The 8,038-nt window shown below is 43.0% G+C and overlaps 1 protein-coding gene across 1 annotated transcript in view; it reads left to right on the top strand.

Annotated features, from left to right (window-relative positions):
- The first annotated feature begins 574 nt into the window (after window positions 1–574).
- LOC139385944 (high affinity cationic amino acid transporter 1-like) overlaps window positions 575–8,038 on the top strand; it is a 51,464-nt gene continuing 44,000 nt past the window's right edge. Inside the window, exon 1 of the mRNA XM_071131249.1 lies at window positions 575–767. The gene's annotated coding sequence lies outside the window, so the exon portion shown is untranslated. The remainder of the gene's footprint in view (window positions 768–8,038) is intronic.

Here is an 8,038-nt window from a genome sequence, read left to right as displayed (position 1 = left end):
ATATCTATATGCACTTTGTTTACATACATTAAACAGTTATACTTTAAATGCAAATGTTTAATAGCATTATTTTTCATAACAATCTAATGCATTTTTAAATACATTGTGGTTAAGGTAGAGTATGATTTCATTTAATAATTTAATTAGAATTGTTTTAACACCAATCATAGTCAAACTATCTCAAACTGTTTGACTTGAAAAAAAATACAAAACGTTTTTTTAAAGAGCCTTTTGGGAGCCAAAAGAGTCGGCTCTTTTTGGTGAGCTGAACCGAACGAGCCCCGGTTCACTGAAAAGAGACGGATTGTCCATCACTATCAGTCGACTACTTTTGACCAGGGCCCATAGGGCTATGGTCAAATGCAGGGCTTCATATTGGGAATATGGTGCCATTTGACACGGAAAAGGTGTCTGACACATCTATTTCGTCACTAGGCCTAATTTGCTCCTCTGAATTGTATATAGGCGGGCCAACAGGCGCCTCCTACCCCGTGAATAATACAGTACTGGGGTGTTGGCAGAACAGGAGGCCAGTTTCAGAACGGAACAGTCCAATGGCAACTACAGGGCGGAGTTAGAAAAGTTGCCATTCAAGGTTGAAGTGCTCCTTCCTAACGAAGATGAAGTTGTCCTCGCCATTTATCACAAAGCTGCAGCGAAAGTGGCTTGATCTCGTCCTTCAGTTCAAATCTGTGTAGCTAACATAATTAGTCTATATCGTAAAGAAGCTACCCTAGGATTGTTTTTCTTTCAGCGGCAACTGCAAGGTAACAACTTTTACATTATAAATTAAAGCCCATATTATTACTTTTTTTTTAATTGTGAGAAATTGCTTTTTTTTTTGTGTGTAAGTTTTAATTTTGTAGCCAGTGCATTTTTTTCCGTACATGAAGTTACTACTAAAGTCACCGGAAGGTTAGGGCGATGCACATGATCTTGTAGGATCCGTGTTTGAGCTGATGCAACATTCTAATCAGTTGTATGACTGGGTTGTAAAACCGCAAAATGTATTACTAGTAAATAATACGCTGCATTTGCGCACATAACATGGAAATGACCATTGTTAATTTAGAGCAGGAAATACATGAGGAAGTTTAGTAGTAGTGTAGTACAGTTGTAGTAGTAGCTGGTAACAACCACTGAATACATTTCCTTTTATAGCGCTGGGCGCATGCTTCTTTCTGGGTGCGCTCCGCGGTCCGCAGGCTGTACAATGTAACAATTTGTGCTCATCGAGCTTCCTATACACCCCATACTGATAAACAATGTACCTTTTACAATAGATCGAGGTTACAATGTTATTGTAGAGGGCTGAAGTAGGCAGCCTGTCATGTCAAGTTGACCGCGACCTCATGTTTTTTTTCGTCTTTTCCGTCCCAAAGCCACCACGCCATACTCATAGTTGGATTGTTCTGGCTACATACCATAGTATATATTAAAACCACCTACATTCTACTACTATTTTTGCTAGCAGCACGAACGATGAAGTGCATGTACCATGGTAACGAGGACACTTTTTAAAATAATAGCCCGCAGTTCAAAACATTGCAAGGTGGATAACTAATTCAAAATATATAACATTTGAATCAATGACCATTTGTACAGAGCCCCACAGTGGGTGTGTAATAAACCCTCGCGGTCAGACAGGGACATGCTTCCAATCGTTTTTCCACTATTTCTTTTTCCAACGGGGATTTTAGAAATACTTCAAATAAGGGCTGCGTTTGGGTGTAGGTTTACCCTGGCGTGACGTTTTGATAACCGTGTAAATCTCTCTAGGATATTAGCTCTATTTACTCTCAGATTTGAAAATGTTAATTCGCATCAAAGTAGACATCATGCTGGACTACAAATACCCTGCAAGCTCCTCTTGTATGTCATCTCTAGCGGACACCTTTGATCATAGGTATTGTGTAAATGTTAAACTTGCCCAAGAGTTCACAGAATTGTCAATTTAAGGAAATGTAGACAATTTAATTCGTGACTAACTTTTAGTTCATCCAGAGATTCGTACCTTAGCCTCGATTCGGCAGTCTGGTCCGGATCATCATGGTTCTTTATGATAGCCACATTAGCAGCTAATTAGCATTACATTTTGTGGGGGGTAAATACATATATTAATACAAGTCACCTTGTTCAAGAGATATTTACATAATTATCAAAATATCACACCAGTGTAAACCTACACGAAACACAGCCCTTATTTGAAGTGTTTTCAAAAATCACCCCTATGGGAAAAAATAAATGGTTTAAAAACGTTTGGAACCATTTCCCTGTTCGATCGCTAGGTTTTATGGGTATTATTACTCCTACAGCAGTACTCTATTGTGCTTATAAGCAAATGCAAGATATGAATGATTAACTATTAAAACAAATACAATGTTCAAACTGGTATGTTGACAGTATTGGGCTTATAGTGAAAAAATATAAAATTTATTCTGATGTGAATGTGGGGTTGGGGAATGTGGGGTTGGGGAATGTGGGGTTGGGGAATGTGGGGTTGGGGAATGTGGGGTTGGGGGAATGTGGGGTTGGGGGAATGTGGGGTTGGGGGAATGTGGGGTTGGGGGAAGTGGGGTTGGGGGAATGTGGCGTTGGGGGAAGTGGCGTTGGGGGAAGTGGGGTTGGGGAATGTGGGGTTGGGGAAGGTGGGGTTGGGGAATGTGGGGTTGGGGAATGTGGGGTTGGGGGAATGTGGGGTTGGGGGAATGTGGCGTTGGGGGAAGTGGCGTTGGGGGAAGTGGGGTTGGGGAAGGTGGGGTTGGGGAATGTGGGGTTGGGGAATGTGGGGTTGGGGGAAGTGGGGTTGGGGGAAGTGGGGTTGGGAAAGCGGGGTTGGGGAATGCGGGGTTGGGGAATGCGGGGTTGGGGAAAGTGGGGTTGGGGAAAGTGGGGTTGGGGAAAGTGGGGTTGGGAATGCGGGGTTGGGAATGCGGGGTTGGGAATGTGGGGTTGGGAATGTGGGGTTGGGAAAGTGGGGTTGGGAATGCTCTGTAGGATCTATATACAGTGCATTCGGTAAGTACTAAGACCCCTTCACCTTTTCCACATTTTGTTACGTTACAGCCTTATTCTCAAATGGATTAAAATACATTTTTTACCTCATCAATCTACACACGGTACACCATAATGGTACAAAGAAACAACTTGTTTTTAGTAATGTTTGCAAATGTATTAAATATAAAATACAGTGATACCTTATTTACATAAGTATTCAGATCCTTCGCTATGAGACTGGAAATTGAGCTCAGGTGCATCCTGTTTCCATTGATCATCCTTGAGATGTTTCTATAACTGGATTGGAATCCACCTGTGGTAAATGCAATTTCCTGGACATGATTTGGAAAGGCACACACCTGTCTATATAAAAAGGTCCCACAGTTGACAGTGCATGTCAGAGCAGAAACCAAGCCATGAGGTCGAAGGAACTGTCCTTGGAACGCCGAGACAGGATTTTGTAGAGGCACAGATCCGGGGAAGGATACCCCAAAAAATGTCTGCAGCTTTGAAGGTCCCCAAGAACACAGTGGCCTCCATCATTCTCCACCCAAATCCATTTTATAGGGAACTACTTTTGACCAGGGCCCATAGGGTAGTAGTGCACTATATAGGGCAGCTATCTGAAAGATCTGGGACAGTCAGGTGTGGGGCTAACTGACTTCTGACAGGCCAGGGGTACTGTGTACATCCCAAATGGCACCATATTCCATATATTGTAGTGCACTACTACCCTATGGGCCCTGGTCAAAAGTATTGCCCTATAAAGGGATTTGGGTGCCATTTAGGACAGGGGCAAAGGGGTTAGGTACTGACTCCCTTTAACAGACAGGTGTACCGTAACCTTCAAAACAAAAAAGAACAAGCCTAGGCTTGACTATAACACTACAGCCAGTTGGAAACAGGAAATACGACTGTGGAGTCTTAAGTATGGAGCCAGATACCTGCCAAAAGGTTGAACGTACGTATAGGTTAGGATCGTAAGAAAATCCGTACGAAATTGTTGATGATTGTAATAAAAGTCATGCGTGAAACGTGAAATTTAATCTGTGGACGTACACACACCAGGGTTAGGATTACGGACTAACATTTTAGGTTCGAACAAATCTTGTGTTGCGATTCTGACGTACACCCCTTCAGAGTTTTGGCAGTTTCATCTCACCAACAAACAAAAAACGTACAGTCCTGGCCAAAAGTTTTAAAAATGACACAAATATTAATTTTCACAAATTCTGCTGCCTCAGTTTGTATGATGGCAATTTGCATATGTAACGGATGTGAAACGGCTAGCTTAGTTAGCGGTGGTGCTGGTGTAACGGATGTGAAACGGCTAGCTTAGTTAGCGGTGGTGCTGGTGTAACGGATGTGAAACGGCTAGCTTAGTTAGCGGTGGTGCTGGTGTAACGAATGTGAAACGGCTAGCTTAGTTAGCGGTGGTGCTGGTGTAACGGATGTGAAACGGCTAGCTTAGTTAGCGGTGCGCGCTAAATAGCGTTTCAATCGGTGATGTCACTTTCTCTGAGACCTTGAAGTAGTAGTTCCCCTTGCTCTGCAAGGGCCGCGGCTCTTGTGGAGCGATGGGTAACGATGCTTCGTGGGTGACTGTTGTTGATGTGTGCAGAGGGTCCCTGGTTCGCGCCCGGGTATGGGCGAGGGGACGGTCTAAAGTTATACTGTTACAGATACACTCCAGAATGTTATGAAGAGCGATCATGTCACGCGGGACTAGGTGGGCGAAGGAATCACGCAGAGAGTTCCACTGGGGTAAAGAGCTCTTTACTTCGGCACACAAAACGATAAGCCCAACAATACAGTGCGCGGACAACAACGTGACAACCCAAAAGACACAGGGTGCCAAGTTTAAGAAAAGAAAATCCACCACTAACTAACATGCACACACGTAACATAAAGACAATCCCGCACAAAACAAAGGCGGGTCTACCTATTAAAATAGGGAAGCTCATTAAACCAAACAACAGAAACACAGGTGAAACTAATAAGACAAAACAAACAGACAAACAAAAAAGGGATCGGTGGCGGCTAATAGGACGGTGACGACGACCGCCGAGCACCGCCCGAACAGGCAGGGGAGCCAACTTCGGCGGAAGTCGTGACAGATCAGATGAATTGCAATTAATTGCAAAGTCCTTCTTTGCCATGCTGTGGGAATGTTTTTGGGGGATTCAGTTCATTTGCATTTCAGCCCTGCCACAAAAGGACCAGCTGACATCATGTCAGTGATTTTCTCGTTAACACAGGTGTGAGTGTTGACGAGAACAAGGCTGGAGATCACTCTGTCATGCTGATTGAGTTCGAATAACAGACTGGAAGCTTAAAAAGGAGGCTGGTGCTTGGAATCATTGTTCTTCCTCTGTCAACCATGGTTACCTGCAAGGAAACGTGCCGTCATCATTGCTTTGCACAAAAAGGGCTTCACAGGCTGGGATATTGCTGCCAATAAGATTGCACCTAAATCAACCATTTATCGGATCATCAAGAACTTCATGGAGAGCGGTTCAATTGTTGTGAAGAAGGCTTCAGGGCGCCCAAGAAAATCCAGAAAGCATCAGGACCGTCACCTAAAGTTGACTCAGCTGCGGGATCGGGGCACCATCAGTACAAAGCTTGCTCAGGAATGGCAGCAGGCAGGTGTGAGTGCAGCAGGCAGGTGTGAGTGCATCTGCACGCACAGTGAGGCAAAGACTTTTGGAGGCTGGCCTGGTGTCAAAGACAGACTGATATTCTGAAAAAGGTACAGGGATTGGACTGCTGAGGACTGGGGTAAAGTCATTTTCTCTGATGAATCCCCTTTCCAATTGTTTGGGGCATCTGGGAAAAAAGCTTGTCCGGAGAAGACCAGTTGAGCGCAACCATCAGTCCAGTGTCATGCCAACAGTAAAGCATACTGAGACCATTCATGTGTGGGGTTGCTTCTCAGCCAAGGGAGTGGGCTCACTCACAATTTTGCCTAAGAACACAGCCATGAATAATGAATGATACCAACACATCCTCCTATAGCAACTTCTCCCAACCACCCAGGAACAGTTTGGTGATGAACAATGCCTTTTCCAGTATGATGGAGCACCTTGCCATAAGGCAAAAGTAATAACTAAGTGGCTCGGGGAACAAAACATCGATATTTTGGGTCCATGACCAGGAAATTCCCCCCTCCTTAATGCCATTGAGAACTTGTGTTCAATCCTCAAGAGGCGGGTGGACAAACAAAAACCCACAAATTCTGACAAACTCCAAGCATTGATTATGCAAGAATGTGCTGCCATCAGTCAGGATGTGGCCCAGAAGTTAATTGACAGCATGCCAGGGCGGATTGCAGAGGTCTTGAAAAAGAAGGGTCAACACTGCAAATATTGAGTCTCTGCATCAACTTCATGTAATTGTCAATAAAAGCCTTTGACACTTATGAAATGCTTGTAATTATACTTCAGTATTCCATAGTAACATCTGACACAAATATCTAAAGACACTGAAGCAGCAAACTTTGTGGAAATTAATATTTGTGTCATTCTCAAAACTTTTGGCCATGACTGTACACCAAACGGCCTGTGAGGAGTGCTACGCGAACTAGAATAACCAAGTATTGAAAACGGAAGTCGGGGAAACCCGGGAAAGAGGTATCCTGCCCGTTTTCAAGTTAAAAGTCTTCATTCTCTATTACTCTTCAGTCTATTTTACTTCATATTTAGGTAGTTAATGTAATGGATTTCTGGAGTCTGCCACTAAAAATATAGTTATTTTTTATATCATATTTGGATAGTTATTTCATCACTCAAAATCTTGCCAACGCATATTCTGTAGGAGGGTTTAATATGAACTTTAAAATAATTTGAGGTGATTTTGTCATATGTGCTCCCTTTCTGGGCCTCTAGGTCACCGGGCAGCTCGTTATGGTGCACACCTGTCACCATTGTTACACGCATAATCGCATTATGACCCTCACCTGGATTCCATCACCTCCTTGATTACCTTCACTCTCTTTGGTTCCTTCCCCAGGTGTCATTGTTTCTGTTTCATGTCTGTGTGCTGTTCGTGTTTCTTGTTTTGTATTATGGTTCATTTATTTTTATAAAAACACTCACTCCCTGAACTTGCTTCCCGACCCCCAGCGCACATCGTTACAGATTTATATGAGTCGGGTCATGAACACATGGACTTTGATATGAACAAGGGGAGAGGTTAAACGTAGGCTGAGAGCATGGTATATTCAGAGAGCGAAATAGGCCCTAAATCAAATGCAGCTCAGGTGGTTTATCTAGACAAGGCTCTTCTCTGTCTTTATCATTATCACACACGTCATTTGCTGAAGGCCCAAGCCTTTATTACGCCATAAACTGCATCAATATCCGTATTGTAGCAGTTCTATAAAAAGATCCAGACTTTTATTTGGGAAATGAAACCGGAAGCTACAAAAGGCGTCTGTAACGTCTGAGCTAAAAGTTGCTTCCAATACCAGTATGTCCTTTGCAGATGCCACATTACAGACAAAAGTTTGTATGTATAAAAATGATCTGTAACCGAGTCAAGAGAGAGATGTAAAGTAAAAATCGGAACGTTTAAATGTTCATTCATAGTCGTAACATAAGGTTTGTACGTTTACAGATCTAATTTAACGTTTTCTGTTTAGTTTCATGTATGGATTTTCTTACGATCCTAATATATGTATGTTCAACCTTTTGACAGTTCTCATTCCCTACTTAAGGGCTATACACAGTTTCCGCAAACGTGCTGACAGAGGTTTGTTTGCGTCGCTCTCTACGTAGTCCTGTGTCCATTTGTGGGGCAGAATTTGAACGCTCGCATCGAACGGACCTCCATCGGCTCCGTTTGTGTTGACTGCGTAGAGCCCTCAAGTGGTATTCTCAATAGTAAAATGCATATGACCACAACATAAAAAATACCATCAATATTTAATCATATGAGAGGAAATAAATGAATGAAAAGAAAAGAATGACCTGCACACTTTATATTCAGCAGTCACACTTTAAATCGTATATAACATATATGTGCGCTGAGAGTCGGGAAG

The sequence above is a fragment of the Oncorhynchus clarkii genome, chromosome 27 (assembly GCF_045791955.1).
Source record: "Oncorhynchus clarkii lewisi isolate Uvic-CL-2024 chromosome 27, UVic_Ocla_1.0, whole genome shotgun sequence".
Classification (NCBI taxonomy): Eukaryota; Metazoa; Chordata; class Actinopteri; order Salmoniformes; family Salmonidae; genus Oncorhynchus; species Oncorhynchus clarkii.
The sequence above is the reverse complement of the archived record's forward strand: the minus strand, read 5'-3'. Positions and strand labels throughout refer to the sequence as shown.